Source organism: Cebus imitator, unplaced genomic scaffold, assembly GCF_001604975.1.
Source record: "Cebus imitator isolate Cc_AM_T3 unplaced genomic scaffold, Cebus_imitator-1.0 Scaffold46, whole genome shotgun sequence".
NCBI classification, from domain to species: Eukaryota; Metazoa; Chordata; class Mammalia; order Primates; family Cebidae; genus Cebus; species Cebus imitator.
Genome location: NW_016107361.1, coordinates 5,886,736 through 5,910,517, shown reverse-complemented (window position 1 = coordinate 5,910,517; position 23,782 = coordinate 5,886,736). Strand labels below are relative to the sequence as shown.

General features: G+C 40.8%; 1 long non-coding RNA gene across 2 annotated transcripts; it reads left to right on the top strand.

The window, feature by feature from the left end:
• The first annotated feature begins 954 nt into the window (after nucleotides 1-954).
• On the top strand, nucleotides 955-23,064 carry LOC108303351. 2 transcript variants are annotated; one of them, XR_005199978.1, is made up of 3 exons: nucleotides 955-1,208; nucleotides 13,129-13,271; nucleotides 21,705-23,064. It is a non-coding gene; the product is annotated as an uncharacterized LOC108303351 (long non-coding RNA). The 2 variants fall into 2 exon arrangements; XR_001824796.2 differs by lacking the exon at nucleotides 21,705-23,064 and adding an exon at nucleotides 20,748-21,540.
• The last annotated feature ends 718 nt before the right edge of the window (nucleotides 23,065-23,782 follow it).

Here is a 23,782-nt window from a genome sequence, read left to right as displayed (position 1 = left end):
CATGGTGTTGTACAGAAAATGAATACTGAGAAGCCACAGAGAGCTCATCCCCCTGATATAACTGTGAGGCATAATAGGAGGAATTTATAAAGAAAAACTTGGGACAGGCATTAGGGAACAGACAGAACTTCCATATTCCCAGAAGAAGGTGAGCACATTGAAGGCATTTAAAAACTGAGGTTGAATTAAACTCTAGGAAATATTTTCTATTGTCGGCAACAATTCTATGCCAGCCCAGTGGGACAGAGTACATCATCTAACAAGACATTTTCATTTCTAATTTCTTTAACTCCACGGAAAAATCCTTCCTGAATTCTCCACAACTCTCTGTGGTGTTTACTAAGTGAAATAACTTAGTGCCCTCCACAGCCTTCACTAACTTAGTATCCACTCGCTCTTCCAAATCAATAATAAACACATTAAATACCACTGGTCCCCAAACAGACCCCAAATGCACCACACTATTAACCTCTCTCCACTCCAGGAGACCAACAGTCACTCTGTCTCCCGCGGCTCGGCTGGCTTTATAAAAATCTCCAGCCTTTGACTGCTCCTGCCCAGCTGAAAGAAGAGTCTAACTCCGCTTCTGCTCTTTCCTGGTCAGCGCTGCAGGGCTCTCTGGAGGGGGCCTGCACCCCTGGGGCAGCGGCTGCAGGTAACACCAGTCCATCTGATGGGAGGCCTAAGAGTTTCAGCAAAGAAGGAAAGCAAGGTGGAAAGAAGTTTATTGTTCTTGCTGAAAACCCAATTGCACTGCCATTTTTCAATTCCATTGAGAAATGTCAATGTTCTTTCCCACCGTCTGTCGGAGGCAGATTTGACCAGGTGTCTCCACACAGAGTGGGTTCTCACAGTTGGGCTGCGTGTGTGTCATAAAGCTAAATAAGGAGCCAGTTCAGTCCGCCACCCCCCTTTGCTTCTGCCGGCCAGACACACTTCCCCATATGACAGTCTTATAAATAGCTGCTAAGCAGCTGGTCCTCCTCTCACCTCCTGACTCTGTCAGAATCCCCCACCAGAAGCCCCTGACAGTCATGCAGCTGGGAGCTCCCCCTTTCTCTTCTTTTCTCCTCTCCACTCTCTACCTCTGACATGTGGCCGCCATCTCAACAATGTCCACTGAAACCACCCAAGGACTGACTTCCATGGGAGAAGGGGTCAAGCAGGCTGAGAGCTGGATCTGACCACTGAAGCAAGCTGTCACCCAAGTAAACGGCGATGGAAGGTTGGGAGACACCGCAGTGATACACCAGGCAGCCCACAGTACAGTGGCCAGATGGCTGACCCAGCAAAAATCCCGGGAATCTTTCTGGAGTGAGTCAAACATTATAAATATCTGTGGGACTCCGCGATGCTTCTATCTATATATGTACATATTCAAAAATAGTTTTAGACAAATAAATATAGTATAAAATGTATTATTATTAACATTTACAAAGTTCCAACAATGTGTTCAGAGTTCAAATGAGGGTAAGATTTAGGATAAAGAAAATACAAGAACGGATTAAAGATTTGGAAGCCAACACGTGATAAGGAGGTAATAAAACAGAGATGATGCTTTCTTTCTAAATATTGTTGCTTTTTATGAAAAAGGAGGCTCCAGCTGACAGGGGATTAGAGCTGATCAGAGATAGTCGAGTCAATTTCACAGGAACTTATTGAGTGCCTGCTATGTGCTAGGCAGAGGGAATGTAGAGTTATCCCCAGCCTTGATCAGCCAGACAAATAGAAGGCCAGTAGATGTTGTAGAAGGTGGAAAAGTCAGTTTTGCTTTTGGGGTAGAGAGTCATGGAAGTCTACAGAGAGGACACAGGACAATGTAGGCCGTAGGAATAGCAGGAGGTCAGGCAGGAAGATATCAAGTTCCCACAGATCTAGGAAACAGTGAATGGGTCCACTGCGGCATAGCAGGCATAGTGTGGGAGGCAGGGGCCTGCTCAAGGGTGCTGGAGGGGCATGCAGCTGGGGGAAGAGGGCTTAGACATGAGAAAATGAAGCCACTGAACAAAGTGTGCAGTAACCACAAGCTAATGCTAAAATTTCCGATATTGATTGTCATCTGAAGAACTTACCGGCTTCCTGGGTCTCCTTAAGCAGGCTAATCTGAACGTTTATTTTTATTTTATTTTATTTCTTTATTTACTGAGACAGAGTCTCACTCTGTCACCCAGGCTGGAGTGCAGTGGTGCTATCTCGGCTTACTGCAACCTCTGCCTCCCGGGTTCAAGTGATTCTTGCTCCTCAGCCTTCCAAGTAGCTGAGACTGCAGGCACCTGCCACCAGGCCTGGCTAATTTTTGTATTTTTAGTAGAAATGGAGCTTCACCATGTTAGCCAGGCTGGTCTCGAACTCTTGGCCTCAAGGGATCCACCCACCTCAGCCTCCCAAAGTGTTGGAATTACAGGTGTGAATGTTTAAATAGATCATAGTTTAAATCTTCTATCGAAGAGTCATCCTTGAACCATGGACCCCCTCAAGCATTTCCCAATGTGCCCACACATTTCACAGGAAATGTATAGTTGTGGCTGCCACTTAGGCACCCTTTACAAAGTGTTCCAAAGTTCTGCCTTGGTAGTGCTGGACCAGAACCCCCACCTGAGTTAATACCACCACCTGGCTATTTCACAGGCAGGGCTGAAGCCAGGGGGCAGGGAGGACACAGACCAGTAGAGACAGGGAGTAGTTTCCTTTGGGCAAAGATCAGGGCTTGAGTCCTCAGGCAGGGGAGGGGCAGCTTCGGTCCTTGAGGATTTAGTGGGGCCCAGCAGGGACTAGGGAGACAGGGATGGACAGAAGCTGAGTATGCTTTCTTCTGAGGTCAGCCAAGTTGTCACACTCTCAGGGACACCTTTCCTGGCCCTTTATTATATATTCTCATAGCACTGTGAACCTTTTCTGCACACCACCATTGTCATTGTATGGTTATTAATTGACATCTGTTCTCTTCTCCTAGAGCACAATGGCTTTGCTCTCTGTTGAATCCCCTGTTTCCAGCACCCTGCCGGGCACACACTAGACACTCAGGAAATAACTGTTTCTTGAAGGATTATAAGAGCTAATATTTATTGAGAATTTTGTATTCTACCATTTAATCCTCAACAACCACTTGTGAAATAAATAATATTAATTAATCTCATTTTACAGATGAGTAAGTGGAGACTCAAAGGATTAAGTGACTTGCCAAATGCTAATGAGTGGTGGAGTGGGGCTTGAACTCTGGTAATCTGACTCTTGAGTCTGGGAGAGGCCATGTGGCAGGTCTGGTGGCAGAAGAGGAACCAGAGTGGCCCAGAACAAGGGAGGCAGAGAAAGTGGTGGCTCTGGGGGCAGGGATGTGGGGAGATCCTTTCTCCCATTTAGGCTTACGGAACCCAGATTTCTGGCATCGCCATGAGATCGCCTCCACTTCAGCTGTTCAGGGAGTATTTTAGCGGGTGAATGAGGCTGGACATCCTTAACAGATGCTGCCCACCCACTTGGACTGATCTTCCAGCCACTCACTGCTGAGCTGAAGCTATTGAAAGTTTCCTCAGGCATCCCCTCCACAGCAGGGCCTTCCAGCAACCCTGCAGTCTTCCTGGCCACTGCCTTGACCTAGGCCCTGTTCTCAGGAGCTTCTCCATAACAGGCAAGAGGCCAGGTGCTGGGAGTTTAAGGTAACCTAGTTCCTAGGAAATCAAGGTGATGAGAGTAACTAAGGCTGTCTCCACACACTTAAGTTGGAAGTGTCCCAAAACCCTTCAGGGCCTTGGGGATTCAAATGGTCCTCAGCAAGTCTGATTCTTTCTCCATAGCAAAGCTATTCTGTTACTCTTAAGTCTTAATTTGACGCCAGATGGACAGTCATTTGTAATGTTCCGAAAATGGTGCTGGCTCCCTCAGTGTGGCTTTCTAAAATGAACTGAACTTCAGCCTGTGCTAAGCACTCTACATGCACTCATTTCATCCTCACGGTTTTACAGACAAATCAACCAAGGCTCAGAGGGGTGAGGGTGCTTACTCGATGACAGGGAGTGAATGGCGAAGCTGGAATGACAGCCCAGGTCTTTCTTAATATAGAGTCAAAGATCCTGGCAACCAGGCTATCCCGGGGTAATGGGCCATTATGGCTGCCAGGATACTGTATGCATAATTTTTGTACTTTTGGCATTGATAATAAGATTTTTGAACAGTCAAAGCTATCACCTGAAATATCGTGAGGTATTAATTTGAAGATTTCTTTCTTAATTGACAATTTGATTGTTTAATGGCCTTACTATTTTTTTTAGAAAATGAGACTCAGACGGCAAATCCCATCTTGGTCTGCAACACTAATTCTAGGAGACCTCATCGTTACTTCTTAGAGCAAAATGCAAGGGCAAAAATGGGAAGTAACACTGTCTGAATGGTATCATTTGGGATTTTTTTTTTTTTTTTTTTTTTTTTGGTGCTTATAACTGAGCAACAGCTTTTGTCTAAAAAATTAAATGTGACAAGAAATTAATCCACATTGTGATCTAATTATATTTAGAATTATGAGAAAAATGTAATATGTCTCAAGTATTTAATTTTGAAAAGTGTCTATGGAAATTAACTTTCACTACCTTTCATAAGGATTTTAGTTGTCTTGCCATCCTTAAATGGCATTTTCAACAATCACCAATATTGCTATTGCTGTCACATAAGGTCACTAGCCTGTGAGGTAGTTTTTGCAAAGCCTGACTTTAAAGAACATGTGACATGTCATGGTCTATACTACTCTAAAGTGTATATCAAATTTATGAATTAGAATACAAAGAACCAACCAGTTTCTTAATTTCCTTTACATCTCTGAAGAATCAGCTGTTAAGCAGGAAGGAACACCAAACACAGTGAGGTTTCTCGTGATACATTAAAACCAAATATCACTCTGACCCTTGAAAATGAGATTAGAATAAGACCAGAAATAATGGAAAAGTGGTTAACGGTAGTGGAATTAGTTAACTGAATGAAAAATATTTGAATGGGGAAAAATGAGTTCACAACTGTGACATTTTTACAATAAAAGCTTTGACTATACTAAGGTCCACCCACCAGTACCCCATGTTCAGGCTATAGTGACTTGAATTTTGAGTATTGAAGTTGATGTTCTGGGAAAAGGCATTGGATCTAAAAGGCACTGATCAAACTCAGGAATATCATCCGGAAAGGAACCTGCTTAAGTCTTCTACTCTTAGGAAAGGAAGGGATATTTATTATGGAGAGAGCAAGTTGTAAGTGAACTGCAAACTTGGCACCAAAAGTAGCAGATATTCTGCTGTGGGGTAAGAATGAGGGGAAAGTAAAGGGGAAGGAAGAAAGCATGTGGCCTTAGCAAGAGGGGGTGCCACCGTGAGTTGCCAGTGGAAAGCTTTGGATTCCCAGTGCTGTGAAAGGCAAGGAAGGAGCTCCAGAAATGGAGGTGGGGAAAGCCAGGAGATGCTCAGTTTTCTTTACCTGGCAATTCTGTGGACCCCCATCACTCTAGATCCTAAGTTCAATGGGAGCACATGGCTATTTGTAATTCTAAAACATCCATTCTCCTGAACAACACCCTTAAGCCCTAGGGAAACACTTGTTCACATGCCTTGCCTTAAGTCCTCAAAACAAATGGTGATCACATCTAAATGGCATGAAACTGTGTGGGGTGTCAACTGCTAAGGTGGGAGATGGAAGGGATGGACTCTGCCTCATAATACAGGGAGGATTTCATCAGCAGAAGTGCTTAGGTAAGAGCAAGGACAAATTAATTAACTTGTCATATTCTTCCTCTCACAAAGCATGAATGCTATGGATTCTTGCATAACAAAGCACCATTTCCCTGTGGTGCCAAATGTCCATTTACTTGCTTCTCTTCTTTCTCCAATTGGAGATCCCAAAGGTACACAACATATTAACATGATAGTCACAACAGTTACGCATAGCTGCTAATGGAAATCACTCTGAAGTGTGTATCTATACATAGGTCTGTATGCAACACGAGTGAAGCATGATACTGATTCTCTAACAGACAGCTAGACCTTTGCAGCTAGAGCTGCAGGGTTTTTAAAAATAAAAATGTACATAGTTACAAAATGAAATATCTGGCCTTTATTTGAATGTTATTTATTTTAAAATTTGATATTTATTAATTATAACTTATATTTTGCCTTTTAAGGTATCATTTTGAACATTTCAACAGAAAATTGTTCTCATTGTGATAAAAAACACATAGCATAAAATTTACCATCTTAATCATTTTTAAGCATGTAGTACTTTTTAAGGTCTAGTGGTAACTATATGTACTTGCTATGTAACAGATCTCTAGAACTTTTTCATCTTGTAAAATTGAAACTCTACACCCTCGAACAACAGCTCTCTCCCTCCCCCATGCTCCTGGCAACCACATTCTACTTTCTGTTTAAAGAAAATTGGTTTTGAAAACATAAGACACTTTTAATTTATTTTTAAGTCTTAATTTACATTTTGATGAAAATAAATTCAAATTTTGTACATATGTATTTGAATATAATTGTATCTTAATATTTTAATTCTTTAGACAGTCTCAATAGAACACAAATTGTATGAAAAGTGTTGAATATAATATCTTAACTAGTGATTTTGGTGAAATGAAGGAAAAAATAAATTTTATGAAATGAATCTATAATAGTTCATGAATTATGTATGTCTTTATTTTATTACTCATTCAAACATATCCAGCTCTTCAACAAAACACCCAGACATATGCAATAACAATTAATTTAGTCATTTTTGACATTTTGCTAACTGTAACTCATAGAAAGGCCATACTTTCACTATACTTTTCAATTTGTCTCAATGAAATATAATTGTCAAGGAAGGAAAATAGAACATATTTTGTTTAACAGTTTATTAGCTTTAAACATTTAGGCATATGGTATGTGGGCTTCTGTTTGTACTCTTGTCCTGGTCCCAGAAATATAAGCATGGCTGACTGCACTTGCATGTTAATTGTCGGTCTTTACCATGTTATTTACCATAAATTTTGAAGGGACAATATTTATTTTGTTTATCATTGTATCTCCAGTGTGTGGTATAATTGATCCTCAAAGAAATGTTTGAATGTCATTGAAGTCACCTTCATTGATGACAACTAACTGAGCTGTGAAGTGTGGGCCACTATTCTACCTAGTCTCTGGAGATTCAAAGATGAAAAAGACAGGGTTCCCACTCCTAAAAAGCTTGGCACTTAATTGTGGAAGCAGATCAGGCCTATAGCAGGGGCTTTTAAATAGGAGTTCTATTCATATAGGTACAAACTAAGTGCGACAGGCAGGAAGTCTTGCTAAATTCCAGACTCCATTTGTAACATGGTGATAATAGTAGGACCTACCTCGCAGGGTTGTTGTAAAGATTATAAAAGATAATTCATGTGGAGCACTTAGCACTGGGCTGGCACAGACTATTCACTCAGTCAGTGGTAGACGGTGGTGATAATACAAGTAGTAGGAGTCATAACAATAGCAGTGGTTGTGGAAGTGATATTGATGGTAGTCATAATGGTAGTGATGGTAACTGGTGTAAAGCATAACAGCAAATTGCATTTATGGGCTCAGAGATCAGGGAAGATATCATGAAGGATAATATAGAGGTAGTAGAGAGTTAAAGGTACTTGAATGAATGTATTTTTGAAAAGATGCTTAATGGAGTCTATACTCAATACAAAAACAATGGAAGAAGGTAGAGCAGAGGAACCCATAGGTCAGTGGATAGATCCGTTGAAAATGCTACAGGGTGATATAGCCAAATGGTCTAGTTCATGATGGAACTAACTCATAGGGAAAGGAAGTGGGGCTGTTATGGTCAACAAGAAGCAGAAGCAAGGAGGATCCAACCCTTCCTGGTAGCCTTGAAGCATAGTAGATGGGATGGAGTAAGAGCCAGACAGGCAAGGGCTGCCCCCTTGGGGAAGATTCAGGTGCCAATTTAAAAAAAGCTCTAACAAGAGCACCCTGAGAAAAGAGTACAGACCTGATTTGCTGGAATATGGCAATTCCAAGCAGCCAGATAAAGGCACTGATGGTGTTGGGTTGGGATCAGGAAGCTGAATCAGAAGCAAGGAAGAAAACAACCTCACCGGGAGCGATAGAGAAGTTAAGGAGGATGTGAAGGTCTAAGTTTGTTGAGAATCCATGCACAACAGGGCTTATGCTTGCTGCACCAACTGATAGCAACAGGGAGGAGAGGTATTAAGATTTATTTTCACCAGTTTCCTTGGAAAGAATAATATATCATCCCAATCCTGTCATCAAACATGTGTGAACTTAGATAAGTGACTCAACTCTGTATTCGTTTCTTCATTGAAAATATAAACTTGAAAGTACTTGCCTTCCATGTCAGTAAAAATAAAATTACAAAGATTTGGAGGCTTGGAAAGGCACAAAATACTTTGCAAATATAAGGGATGATCATATTCCAAGTCAGAGTGGGTTCCCAGTTCAAATATTCCAAATATACTAGTGTTGTGAATATGTAGGGGTGCATAGGGCAGCTTCAACTGCTTGCTGGGTTTTTGTGAGACACGAAGCATTGGTCCTAATAATAACCTTAACCATGGGCATGTTGCAAATCAAGCTGGAGAAGGATAGACATGAAGAAAGAAGAAAATGAGAGGAGAAAGAAGCAAGTCCAGACACTTGGAAGGTTCTGTGAAGTCAAAGAGCCAGTGTAGTGATGGGCGCTCCACAGAGAGAGGATTTTCCCTTCCCTAGTGCAGTCACGGCTCCATTACATGCCACACGACTCAGCAGTCTTGAGTGGGGAAACAAAGAATAACTCAACAGGATAGAAATTAAATCAGCAGCATGGAAGAACTTGAGTCATATTTGAGTAGAACAGTGATATTATTTCCCTAGCTCTGGTGATATTTTTTCCCCAAAGCTTGGCTGTGGACAGCTTTAGTCATATATCTCTCCTGAAAGTTGTAATTCACTGTAGTTTCTCACGTGTTCATGTATCACATTGAGTGTTGACAGGCTGGGCATTTAATTATCTGAGAACTGCTGTACTTTCTTTGCTTCTTGAATAATGAACTGGATTCTGTACCAAAGTGCGAGGTACTTACAGCTTCTTTCAGACACTCGGGATTCTGCCTTGGGTTGCACAGGGATTCAGTTATTCACATATACCCCAAGAGGGCAAGTGAAGCAATTATCTGGAGATTTCAAGAAAACCACTGACTCATCTTAATTATCTGGATGTAGGTAAAATCCCATTTCAACAAACTTTAACATGCTGTCCTAATTACTTTGAATATTGAATATTGTTTATAAGAAGCGAGTCATCATTTGGGTATTAGGCCTCTACAGGCTGTTATCATTGTAATGGTGTCTGTTATAATCAGATTTAACCTCCTTAAATTACCTTAAAAAATAGTCTGAAATGATTACTTCATTTTTTTTAAAAAACTATATAATCCACCTTGAGTAGAGATGAGCAGAAAATGCCCCTATCAATAATGTATTTGAGTTTGCTGAACATGAACTCCGCCACAGTCGAATTATGGTTCTAGCAAAACAATTTTTTTCCAAGTTTGCCTGAATGAAGGCAGCAGTGGGCTTGGGCTCCTGTGCTAGTCAGTTTTGCATTCCGGCCGGCTTGTCTAGATCGGCTTGCACACAGTGTAGTTCAACCATATCTGAGCACTGCCTTTCCTTAGCCTGGCCTTTCACATGGGGTGATTATCTAGAGCTGCTTCATTTGCCAAGGTCATCACTCTGGGAGCCTAGCCTTTCCTCTGGTCATGTTAGGCACTACTACAAGGATCTGGGGCTTGTGACTTTACATTTTCACACCATTATAATGGCCTTAATTACTACAAGGCCAGAAGAGGTGGAGCCCCCATTAAGAAACAAAAGAGCAACATACCAAAGTACTACCTGAAGGCCTAACATCCTGTCTCATGCACAGAGGGTGCTTGGATATTTACTAAGTAAATAAGAATGTATCAAGGCCATGCCCCATTCTCAAACACAGCTGCCATAGAGCTTTCTAGAAAAAAAATTGCTTCACACAGAAGTGTAGTTTGACCCAACTTAGTTTTCACTTCAAATCTTTATTTTAAGTGACCCAATTGCCATCAGCATCTTGAGGCCACATGGGCAGCTCAAACAACATTACAAAAGGCCAGTGTGTTAGGGGGTCCCCACGATGGCTGCTAATGACACTGCCTCTTCGTATTCATGCCCTTGAGAAGGCTGGACCTAGAGAATTGCTTCTAACAAAGTGTGACAAAAACTTAAGGAATATGAATTCTCAGGCTAGATGCCCAAAGACTCTAGCATCTGTCTTACTTGTTCTCTCTTGCTCTTTAACCCTCTCTACCTCTCCCTAGTTTTCTTTCTCCCTCATTCTCTCTCTTTGTCTCAGAGCCCTTGCTCTGGGGGAAGCCAGCTGCCATGTTGTGAGTAGTTCTATGAAGAGGCCCACGTGACAACGAACTCATGTCTTGGCCAACAACCAATGAGAACCTGAGGCTTGCCAGTAGCCATGCAACTGAGCTTGGAGGTGGGTCTTCTGAGGATTCCCAACAGCCATGTGAGTCAGCTTAGGAGTAGACCCTTCCCTGGTCGAGCCTGGAGATGACTGCAGTCCTGATTGATACCTTGCTTGCAGCCCTTTGAGAGACTCTGAGTCAGATATACCCGGCTAGGCCATGCCAGGACTCCTGATCCACAAAAGGGAGATAAGAAATAGATGTTGTTTTCAGTTACTAAGTTCAGAGATGATTTGTTACACAGCATACATAGCTAAGACAGCCAGTCTCATGTTTTTTAGGGTATTGTAACAATCTGATGAATGGTATTCTTGTTTCCATACACTACTTTTCCTTGCCAAAAATTCAATCATACTCATCTCACTGAAAAATATTTTATGGTCCCTTATTACTCCAAAATAAAAATTCTGACATCAAGCACAGAATATTCTAGGTATTTTGTCATCTGATACTTACCTGCAGCTTTTCAAACTATTTTCTGTCTGTGCTACCACTTTTTCTTTTCTTTTCTTTCTTTTTAATAGGGTCTTTCTCTGTCACCTAAGCTGCAATACAGTAGCACCATCATGGCCTACTGTAGCTCAACCTTCTGGGCTCAAGCAATCCTCCCCTCAGCCTCCCTAGTAGCTGGATTGCAGGCATGCACCAATATGCCCAGCTAATTCTTTTTTTAAATTCTTTTGTGGAGATAGGGTTTTGCCATGTTGCCCAGTCTGGACTCAAACTCCTGGACTTAAGCCAACTGTTTGTCTCAGTCTCCCAAAGTGCTAGGATTACAGACAAGAGCCACCACACCTGGTGAATGCTCAGACTTTAAATGTCTCTGTTCCAACCACATCAAACTACTTGCAATTGACAAGCACACCACAATTTTTGTGTTCCTCTGTCTTGTCCTGGCTGTTTCCTCTCCCTGGAATGCCCTTTCCATGTCACCTGTGGAGGTGACATCTGGAAAACTGCTACCCATCCTTCTAGATCCAGGCTCCAACTTCCTTTTTGTAACGCCTTCTCTACTATAGATAAAGTGGGACACTTTCTCCTCCATGTTCCCATAGTTCTCTGCTCCCGCTCTACCATTCTCTTCCTGACTAGACCATGGATTTCTCACAGGTAGAAGAAAATAATTCCTAGAGCATGATTATTAAAAGCAAAGGGTTAGGAGCCCCCCCAATTGGATTCAAAATCCTTTCCTTATCTCTTTACTTAGCTATGAGCCTTGGACAAGTTATTTAACCACTGATATGGTTTAGCTCTGTGTCCCCACCCAAATCTCATCTCAAACTGCAATCTCTGCAAGTCAAGGGAGGGCTCTGGTAGGAGGTGACTGGATGATGGGGGCAGTTTTTCTTCTGCTGTTCTCATGATAGTGAGGGAGTTCTAATGAGAGCTGATGGTTTTAAAGTGCAGCACTTCCTTGCTCTCTCCCTCCTGCTGCCACATAAAACATACTTTGCTTCCTCTTCTCCTTCTGCCATGATTGTAAGTTTCCTGAGGCCTCCCCAGCCATGTGGAGCTGTGAGTCAATTAAAACTCTTTTCTTTATAAATTACCCAGTCCCAGGTAGTATCTTTACAGAAGTGTGAGAACAGACTAACATAAACACTGAAGACTTAATTTTCCAAGCTACAAAATGAAAATAATAATAGGACCTATGTACAGGGTTGTTTTATAGTTAAGTGAGATAATATGTGAAAAATGCTCAGCACAGGGCCTGGCAATAAGAGTTAAATGTATATTAATTATTATTTATAATTATAATCACAGAGATAAGCACAAAATAAAATTTCAATTACTGTTTCATGATTCTCTGAGAATTATTTGCATTTTCACCAGGGACAAAGGCATGTGAAAAAAGAAGTGTGACCATAGGAGAATTTCAGAAATCACGGACACCTGTTTTGCCTCCTTCTCAGCTTGGCCCTGGGTATTAATATTAAAACGGATAATAAATTAGCAGGTAGGAAAGAGAGCAGGGTTCATTTATTCACTGGACTCTTTGTCAAGAGTCTGGAAATGAGAAATTTTCCCCAAATGAAAGATTAATATTAATGTGATGAAGTGATTGTAGTCTTGAGGATGAGAAACCTATTTCCATTTTCTTTTTTTTTTTTTTGGAAAGGAAAAATTGCCAGGGAATCTATTCAAGGGACTCACAGTCTTTGACAAGCCCTTTCAAGCAGCAGGATGCAGTGGAAGGGGCAGAGACTGAGGAGTCCAATGACCTGAGTTCTAGATCCAACGCTGCCTCGACTAGTGTGTGCCTTAAGGTAGAACACACTCATGCCATCTGTAAATGGGGGAGAGTAACATCCATTCTCCCTTATTCACAGCACCATGGGGGGGAGCAACTGAGATCATGAATGTGAAGACAATGTGTGAAAGTTTAAGAAAACAGAAATTCACGATGTACATATTTTCATGATTTCCTATTTAAATAAGAAATAGCCAAGTATGTGTAAGGACAGCAATGGAAGATATAATTGATTCTGCTTATGTAAATGTGGTGTTTTTCTTATAAGCTTTCCAAAAAACTCAAAAGGAAGTCATAAGACTAAAAGTCATTTAAAGGAACTTTTTTTTTTGAAGTAAAAGCAATTTTTCTTTTTTGAAACTAACAGAACACAATGAAAAGAAAAACAACCTGAGGGATCCAATATTTAATATGAAGCAACTAAGGATTACAAACCAGGAGCTGGCTTCTTTATGCAGTGTTTGAGTCCTTGCTGATGTCCTTGGACCAGTAGATCAACTCCTAACATTAGTAATTATGTGTATTTTCCAGGGGTCTATTTAGAATCTCCTCATAGTTACACTTAACAACTTGTCTTAGAAGGAATAACCCATCTGATCTTCAGAAACCTCTGTTATAAGCAGGTATTTTTAAAAAATCAAATGTGGAAGAGAACTCTAGGTAAACTAGGTAAACATGATTGTCCTGAAAGGGTACTTCATTTCGAAAGAGAAAAATAATGAAAGAAAACGGTAGGTGACCAAAATAGTCTACATATTAAACAAGGTCTTCCAATTCCAGTGGTTTCTTCTTTGATAATCTCTCAGAGATAAAAATCACTCTTCCCAATTTGAAACAAAAGTAAATGGATGTTTGCAATGCTAAGAACCCCTGTGGAAATGAGGCGAAATGAGACAAGGCCTTCAGACCTGTGAGAAAAATCAATCTGATGGAAAATTGACAAACTTGTTTAACATGGGGCACAAGAGCCAAGGGCTGACCCCAGAGGCCTCCTCTGAGACACCCAGTGAAGTTCCCGTCAGTTCCCTTAATCCGTTCAATTACACAACAGCATCCTGAAGGGAACCTTTTTTTCTTTAGCCAAACATCACTTTAAATTAACTTTTTTGCCATTGTGTTTTAAATTCCAATTTCCTTCTCTTCATTCTTTCTCTACACTAAATTATTAAAATCACCAACTGCTCTACAATCAAAAATATTTCAGAAAGCAGTGATGCCAAATTTGAATTGACTAAAGTGAAATCAGACAGAAGGAAAGATATTTTGAACATTTCTACGCTTGGTGCATTGTTTAAAGATATGGCAACAAGTAATTAAAATGGACTACTTGGCTTTTCCCCACAAAACCAACCCAGTGTTGGCCTCATTACAGCCTAATTCAGACCAGAGAGACATCTGAGTGAAGTGAAACACACCAATATATTTACAAATAGACTGACTTTTGTTCTTCATCTATAACTTGTTCCTTTTTTATTAAAAAAAGTTAAGCTACACTAAAATGATAAAATAACTAAAATAAGCCTTTTATTTTGAAATTCAGATTGAAAAGGCAAAGCAGGCTAACTTTTAGAACTAGAGAGAGAAAGGACTGGATTTTTTTTTTTTTTTAAAGAGCAGATTTCACTCAAAATGTCACATCAACGGACTTGCACATGAAGCTGGTCATCTAAATTCTGACTATTTTCTTTTCACTTACCATCATCTATCTACACATGACAGAAATAAAAATGTATACACAGCCTCACAGAGGAAGAATTACACTCCACCTCTCCACCTTTACATACAAACACACCTTAGCCACCGGCCTTGTTTTCGGATGGGTGATGTACCCTGAGCAGGGCAACTAGACTAGCGTTGATACTCGACACCTGTCAACTCATGGCTTCTCCTCCTCCTTATTACACTGCATTCAGTTAAATGGCCAAATTCAAACAATTGTCACAGTACCTAGTGCTAAAGATGCAAAGATAGTCCCTGCTCTTTAAAAGCTTATGGAATAGTGAGTCCCTTAACATTCCTTCACAGCAGGACCCTGAATTCCAGGCAGCACTAAGCAGAATATTTGTTGGATAGGTGCATCCTCAACCAACAAATTGGCTTTATTTTAAAAAGAAATAAAGAGATGGGTTAGGTGCTAATTGTTTGATTGGAAATCAGTTCACACATTTCCCCCCATGAAAGAAAATGTGCCAGGCACGGTGGCTTATGCCTGTAATCCCAACACTTTGGGAGGCAGAGGCAGGAGGATTGCTTGAAGCCAGGAGTTTGAGACCAGTCTGGGCAACAGAACAAGACCCCATCTCTACAAAAAATAATAAAAATTAGTCAGGCATGGTGGTACACACCTGTAGTCCCAGCTACTCAGGAGGCTGCAGGAGGATTGCTTGAGCCCAGGAGGTCAAGCCTGCAGTGAGCCGTAATTATGCCACTGCACACCAGCCTGAGTGACAGAGCAAGACCCTGTCTAAAAAGGGAAGGAAGGAAGGAAGGAAAGAAGGAAGGAAAGAAGGAAGGAAGGAAGGAAGGAAGGAAGGAAGGAAGGAAGGAAGGAAGGGAGGGAGGGAGGGAGGGAGGGAGGGGAGAGAAAGAAAGAGAGAGAGAGAGGGAAGGAGGGAGGGAAGGAAAGAAAGAAAGAGAAAAGAAAAGAAATAAGAAAAGAAGAGAAGAAAAGAGAAAAGAAAAGAAAAAGAAAAAAAAAGATTCCCCTGGTGGTGGTGGTGGTTACAAGCCTGGACATATGAAAGCCTGTTTAACTCCTAATGTGGTCACAATTCCCTACAATGGTAAAGAAGAGTGCAAAGGTAATTCCACTGTTGTTGTAAATACGTGCCATTTCAAATATGAGTTTCATATTTTAAAAAATCTGTACTAACTCTCAGAGTATAAAAAATACTTGCAAATATTACCTGTTTGACTCTGTGAGAAAATGGACTTACTGATCTTGGTTTTTATAAGTTAGGGAACTAGGCTTCATGGGGGCCAAGCAACTCCCTAAGCATCAGCTGGTTAAGAAGTAGTAGTTCAGGGACTGGAACCCGGGCTTCTGGCACAAGAGCCCATGTTAGTCTTTCTACATAAGACTGTCTCAGAATATCTCTGGGGTGATTCAAGTGATATAACAAAGCAGTGAATTTTATTTAAAATTAGAAAAAAAAATGTTCACCTTGAATTTTCCAATGTTCCTGGGATATTTGATGTCTTCCTTGTGACTTTGAGAGTAAGTCTACCTCAGAGAAGAATGAATTTATCCTGAAGCAGTTTTTCTGGCAATGGATGAGAAGCTCATTAACCATATATTCACTAAGTTTTTTAGTTCTTGGTTCCATTTCTATGTAATAACCATCTTAAAAAATTTTCCTCTTTAAGTGGCCAGTTTGGAAACCAACGTAATAATTAATCAGAAAAGAGAGAGGGGAACTGCTGCTAAAATATAAAGACAACACTTGTAAAGACTGGTGCTGCTTAGTTTGAACATAGGTCATCTAAGAGATTTGTTTGGTTGATTGGCTGGTTGGTTGGTTGGTTTAAATGAAAGAGTAAAAACATCTCAGGGCACTCATTAAGGCATTAGTTATACAAAGTTTACATATTTTACCAAGAATTTTATTTAAAAGATTAGGTCTTCAAGAAAATTAGACTGAAGTCAATTGTATTTTTTTCCTGAAGGACTAAAGAGTCTAAAGGGACCAAAAGCATTACCAAAAACACGGCCCTTATAAGAACCGATTTTAAAATCAAAACACCTGAATTTTAGTCCCATGCTGAAGGTAAAGAGACAAAGGCATTTATACTCCAAGTTGTTAGACTGTCAGAAGTGAATGTGTTTGTGTCTGGCTGCATAAATGCATTATCTCCAGCTATTTCTAAATTCACAATACGTCTTCTGTATGAAGACTTACCCTTGCCCTCTCTGCCCAACTCCACATCACTTATAATACATATGTAGTTTATTACTGTACCATGCAATGGTGACATATTACTTTTACTTTGTGAGTCGAATATTGCACTTTGCCAAATGTTAGCAAGCTGTAAGCTTTTGTTAGCTCTCGTGGGAAATTTGTGATGGTGTGAAGTGAACTCCTGTCACCACTCAGTGGATTGCAAAACTGGTATAGCTCTTGCTAAAGACCTGGATCATATCTTGAAAGATTGCCTGATCAAATCAGTATCTTCAACAAGACTGGTTGTAGCCAACCTTTTTTCAATGTGTGAAATGGATATAATACGTTTACAAATGTATGGTTGGCTATCTTCTTCCCATTGTATTCCTTCTAGCTAATCTTTTGGCATGGATTTTTCTAAGTATAAAAAACACAAGGTAAGTATACCCAGGCACCTTTCTTGGCTCCCTACAGATACTGAATTGACCGCAATTAAGTATTATTGCAAAAAGAGGGTGTTCTGTTGTCCCACTGACTTAAATTCAAGGCCAAGCTCTGTTGCTAAGTAGACACGTAACTTTGGGCAAGTTACCTAGCCCTCCTGAGTCTTAGTTTCCTTCTATGCAAAACAGAAGTTATAATGTCTGCATCACAGGTTTGAGAAGTCCCAGGCATGTATCAGAAACCTTCTAAATGTTAATTTACTTTATTTCATTCCCTCCTAGGCACCATTCTCTTTCCTGTTCCATAGTCTACCAACTCGTTATCTCTGTATCAGTCCCTTCTTAAAATATATCTTTACATTTACAGATGTTTGTGCATATGTGTGGATTTATGTCTTTATTTGCACAGTGTTGAATATTGAGGTCTACATTGATATTTGAGTCATTACCTTTAAGAATCTCAAAATAAACTTCCTTTTCATATAGCTATTTTTATTTCCAGTTGGTATAATCAATACAAAGAAATTTTTTTTTGCAGTGGGATTGTTGACTCCAAAATGCGTAAAAGGAACTTACAATTAAAAATAAAGTTTAAATGAGTAACAACATGCTGAAAAATTAAGCATGTGAAAAAACAGTGTTTTTCAGTCATTCATTCACATATTAAGGAAAATTGAATTCTAAATGGGAAAAATAAAACACATCCTTTAGAGGATGTGTTAGAGAAAAGAAAGATAACAAAATCATACTGAAGATTACACTTCATTTTTGTATAAATTTTGCCCAGAATATACCAAGAGGGACAAGGGCAGCAGAGAACAAGTTAGGAAGAGACCTGGTATTCGCCGCCGTATTGGTAATATGGTCTTAGAGAGTGCCTGAAGTCATTTGCTTAAGCTAAGACATTAGAACACAACCATTTCAAAAGAAGAAACAAACATCGGTGTGCTTAAAAGTAGCCATATTTGAAAAACTAATGCCACATTTCACAGAGTTTGCTCGAGTTCTTCATTGTGATATATTGCTTCACTTCACCCTTTAGCAAGCAGGCATTAGGAGCTGCAATGGGGGGACTTTTCAAGAAGAGATTTTTGCTTACTATGCTATTTTATCTTTGTGGCAGAATAATATCTTTGAAATATTAATCAATGTGTTTTATACTCATTCAAGCAGCTGGGCCACTTTAGGATCATTCTACAGGGGAAGAATGCTACATAGGGTTGAAAGCAAAACTGTTCCTGGATTTTGTCTTCCAAAAGCCTTGGTTCTTGAGTCTCCCTAGAAGATAAAGTGACAAAAATTTTGAGAGCTGTAGATTGAATGGGAAAATATAGAAATTTACTCCTCTATGCTCTTAACTCATCAGACTAGAAAAAATTCCCTAGACTGGGGAAGATGAAAGAGAGACAAGAAAAATCCATGAGCTCATAGATAGAAGTGTATTCTGAATATTAGCATCTCTAACCCTGCCTTCTGGGCCAATCCCCATGAAAGCAGGAAAACCCAAGGTGCTTTCCAAAATCCGAGACCAGATGGTCCCTGTGTCTTTCCCAAAGGGATGAAATGGCTGTGCAGTGAATCTAGGTAGACAGGGGAGGACCATTGACCATCTTCCGGAGATTTTCATTGCTCAGCAGGGCACACAGCATGAAAGGAGCAAAATGATGACTCGTCAAGCATGGCCCTGGGAAGCTGAGAGAGAGGGTTGGCCTCAGGGGTCCAGGTGAATAGGAGCAAAGGACTGAGGACAGAGGCAGAAGGGCTGGTGGACTACTAAGCAGAAACCTGAGAGGCAGATGCTCCACAATCGAAAGCATCCCCTCCCATACCCTCTTCCACACTCTTCTCCCTTCTGTAAGTGCCTGCACAGCAAATGCCATCCCAGAGAGAAAGGTGAGGTGGAACCCTGATTCAACAGAGGGTACACTTCCTCTACCCCAGCAGAGTCAGGGCTGAATATAAATTAACCAGAGGTAGAGAAAAATAAACTATTATGGTTATTGCACAGCTGATTTATCATGTGCATTCTTATGAAAGCCTAATCAAAAGTCCAAAGATTAAAAACCAGACAGCCTGCGTGAGAGAGAGAGAGTGGCCGGAACAAGGACGGGGCAACCCAGTCTCCTGCAGTCAGAATTGTATCCTCCTCTCTGTCATCCCAAGTCTCACTTCCAGTTCTGTTTAAGTTTTGAAGCTGAGAGAAAAGAAGCAATGTCAGAGGGAATTGGGGTCTTTAATATTGTGCACCGCAGTTAGCTCTTGAAGCAGAGTCACTGCTGCGGTGTTTAAAAATGAAGTGCAGTTCTCAACTCTCAGCGCCTCACATTCAGGAACTTCAGTAACAAATTCCTTTCACATTTGTTCCAAAGACTCCCCTTATACCTGAGGGTGAAGCTGTGGGTTTTTCAAGTGTTCAAATGCAGTGTTTAGAGATGGGACAAAGTTTTCATTCCAAAGCAGTAGCAATAGAGAATGACGCCTGAGGCACATCAAGATTTTCTTAGCAGATCCCAAGGAGCCTTGGGCAGGGGGACCCTAGAAGGTAGCCTCTAAAGAGTGGGGGACTGAGACTCTCTGACTCTCTGACTCTCTCAAAGCAGAGACTCTCTCTGCTCTTTAAAACTTTCTACCATTGAACCTAAAAAACTCCATGACACCAAATCACGGTCGGGCGGGCTTTATTTTACAATATAGTGTGGGTATCTTTCACTAATGCTGAAAGAAGCTGACAGATGAGCCATCTATATCCCAGGAAGGAAATAGGACTGGCTGGCTTTTAAGCAAAAACCTTGTGATGACAAAAACAAATACGTTAAGGGCTGGTCAAGGGCAATTCAATAAATAAAGAGGGAAAGACGGCCTCCCTGGTGTGGCTGCCAGAGGTGAAGATTGATTGCTTTGCGTGTGTTGTGAGAGAAGTTGCATGTAATGCACTTCATATTTGTGCTTCTAATCACACCACTTCTGGCCTACGGAGGGAGGACTCTGATCCAGGACGCCTACAGCCAAGCCTCAGCACAGAAGGGAAATGTCTTCCTTCTGGATGGCCTCCTTTTAATTTGTGGTCTCAATGAAATCACTTGTCTTCTTTTGTGATTCCTCTCAGAGCAGGGGATGGAAGATGATAGGAGCCTCCCCTGGGGTCTGCAGGGTCTTCTTCAGCCTGGAAGAAGGGGCATAGAAGGTGCAGGTCCACCTGGTAATATTTCAGGGACAGCTGGAAGGTTCCTTGCCTGCTTCCTCCAATTGCTCCCAGGTGCTCAAAAGTCTTTTAAATAAATGCAATCTTTCTTTTCACTGTCAGACGGAAAGAATCTCCTGGTAATGTGTAAATGACTGATATCAGATTCTTTCCCAGGGATAGGTTTTGATAAAAGGAAAATAGCATGGAGTTATTACTGACAGCTTTAGACAAGGAAGGGAAATGCCATTTTGCGGGAATAATAAAACAATGGGAAGGGTGAGGTTTCCAAACTTGGTCACTTTACAGTTTTCACATAGGGACAGGCTTATCCAACGGTAATGAAATGGCTTTGCTGAGCTATGTGGAGATGTCATTTAGAATAACCTGCTGGTTGAGAATTCTTATATATTCCATATTATTAACAATGATGTAGGCAGAACTCCCACCAAAACACTTAAAAACATTTGACCTTTTTCAGCTCTGGCTTTCTGGGTGATTCAGCCTTCAAGTAAAATACAATCCTAATATTGGTTCAGTAGCATTCACTGCTGAGTCTGGAGGTCAGTGGCAGACACCATCAGAATCTCCTTGAGGCTTTTACAAATGAAGAGTTTCAAAATGTTCTTTGTCAATAAGTCTTTTCATCACCAACATATCAATCCCTCTAAATTATGGATTTAACATGATTCCAATAAAAGTATAAATAGTCCTAGTCTGGACTTAAACAAGTTGATTTTCAAGTTCATATCGAAAAATAAACAAGCAAAATAACCTGGAAATGCCTAAAGAACAATCGGCAAGTGCAGGAGTATTAGAGATCAGCCCTAGAGATATTAGAACATACTAACAAAACCTCCGTATTTAAAGACTGTGTTGTTGCTGTATCAGTACACCATTGAAACAAAAGAATAAAATATGCATAGAATTCAGCATATGGTAGAGATGGACTTTTTCATACAGGGAATTGAGACAACTGAGTATCATGTGCTAAAGAATAAAATTGAATCCATACTTTTCACTATACAACAAGATCCATGTTTTAAATGTGGAAAGTAAAATCATAAAAGTACAAAGGAAACACATGAGAATTTTGGTTTCCGGAAGGCCTAACTATGACTAAAACTTCAGGATCCATAAAAAAAGAGATTAATGAATTTAATTACATTTAAAAAACCCTTTCAATGCAGAAAGAAAAGTCAAAAGAGAAAAGTAACTGCAGCTCACATACAGGCGGAGCACTGATTTCTCTGTGGAAAGTACTCTTAGAAAAGGGAAGACTAACAACCAACAACCCAAATGTAAAAATGAACCAATGACAAGAGCAAAGAGTTAGTAGAAAAAGAAACACAAATGCCAGGCATACATCAAGATTACAGTGCCACTCATTGCAAGAAAAAAGCACACTAAAACTACACAAAATGCCCTTTCTCCCTAGAAGACTGACAAAATCCAAATGCTGGACAACAATTCCATTGGTGGGCCAGGAAAAGAGGGGCTGGCGGAGTGCAAAATGGCAGACTCCAGAGATAGGTATTGACAGTGACCTTCAAAATAACAACACATCTACCAGATCTCCATTTTCAGCTGTGATGGAGGAAGAGAAACTGGATTTACTATCTCTTGGGTCTTCACCTAAAGACTCTCCTGATCCATGAGTTGGTCTCAGTTCTGGGTGCCTCTCCTGGTAGAATCATCTTTACAGATTGTAGTTTTTTTTTTAAAGACTCATTTTCCACACAGCAGGCCCCCAAAACTCCAACCCACTACTTCATTTAGTGTACAACTTAAGAAATAACTATTGCATTGACTCTGAAGTCAAACTTGGCAGCATTGGACTCAATGACAGATGTGCTTGTCACCAGCATGGTGACTTCCTAAGAGATTTTCAGAGACTATGTTGACCTTCTGCTATTTTCACCTGCTTTAGACTTCAGCTCTGTGCAAAATACAGATCAAATGAAATGGCAAGAGTACTCGATGTTGAGTCAGGAGACTTACTGTAGGCTTTGGTCTGTCACGTAGTCTCTCTGGGTTTGTTCTCGTATTTATAAAATGGAGTTGCCCGACTATGTGATCTCTAAAACCCCCTTAGTTCTAGAATTCTATAAAAATTTCTGATAAGAATACATCACAGTCACAAAGAATTAACAATGCTCCAAGTTAAGGCATAATTACACTGGCTCTAAAATATATAGTTATGCTACTTAATGTTACAATGAGATTTAATTAACTCTCCTTTCCTACTGCCAGAGCCATAGTGGAACAATTGTCTCTGCAAGTCATACAGAGCATTGGTGCCTTGGCTGGGTACTCTGGATCCTAATTTATTCTCATAGCAGCAGGCAATCACCTTGGAAAGCAGCGATGTTTGCTTTGCTGGTGAAGGGGGCAGGCAGTTGCACAGAAAATCTACTTCCACTCTCCCCTAGCAGCCCCAGAACCCTCCCAGAAGAGCTGTGGCACCAGGTGCCAGCTAAGGACTGCGAGAAGGATTTAGCCCAATGGATAAAGTGTGTTCCTCCGGCTGCCTCAGACAGGTGGGTCCATCTGAAGCAAATGTTATGAAATGGACTTTTTCATATAGCCTCGTTGAAATACCCAATGCCCCTAGGCCCCTGTAGCCAACAGGGAACTGTCCGACTTACCCATGATTTTACTCATCTTTCAGCTGGAGCAGACCTTCAAACATAAACCCAAGTCATCCAGGGCACGGAGTGGATTTGTGGAGGCTCCCTGGAGGCTGTTGGCTCCAAATCCCAGGAATGTGTTATATGAAAAAATAAATGCCTTTTTTTTTGCCATCTGTGAATGAAAAAGTTCTTCATATGTTTAACTGTTTCAAATTGCCATATGTGACATACACGCGCATGCACTCACAGACAGACACACACACACACACACACACACACACACACACACACACACACACGCCTGTTTGGGGGCTGGGATCAAGTTGGTAATACAGACTGGGTTCCCTCTTTCACCCTCTGCTTTTTCTTTCAAGGGGGCTAGAGGCAACAAGCTTCCAGGTTTGTAGCCCCAGAAATAGAACAGTTTTAATCTTCATGGGGTGGGAGGTGTGCTGAGGCTGACTTAGCTAGGGCATTTTTCTGGAATTTCAACCATCTGCTGCAATCCTCCCCTCCTATGCCAATTGTTCATCTAAACGGCCCCTACACTGCCACGAAATCATAAACATCTGATGACCAACACTGTGGCAGAATAGGGCACAGGCCCCTTACATTGTCTTATGAGAGGCTGAGGGGTGGAAAGAGAGGGGAGAAGGAAGAAACTAACAGGATTTGCTGAGTTCAACTCTCCCGCATTAACTCTCAATAAGAGAATGAATGGACTTCTTTCAAAGACTTTTCATTTGGTCATTTGCTTGAATTAATTTTGGAACGGTGAAAGCCTGACAAACCAGAGCTTTGCTTATTGTTTACATTTCATTATTCGTCCCTCAAAGCTGTTAGAGAATGAAGGTAAAATGCTTAATAGTACCCATTGAAGGAT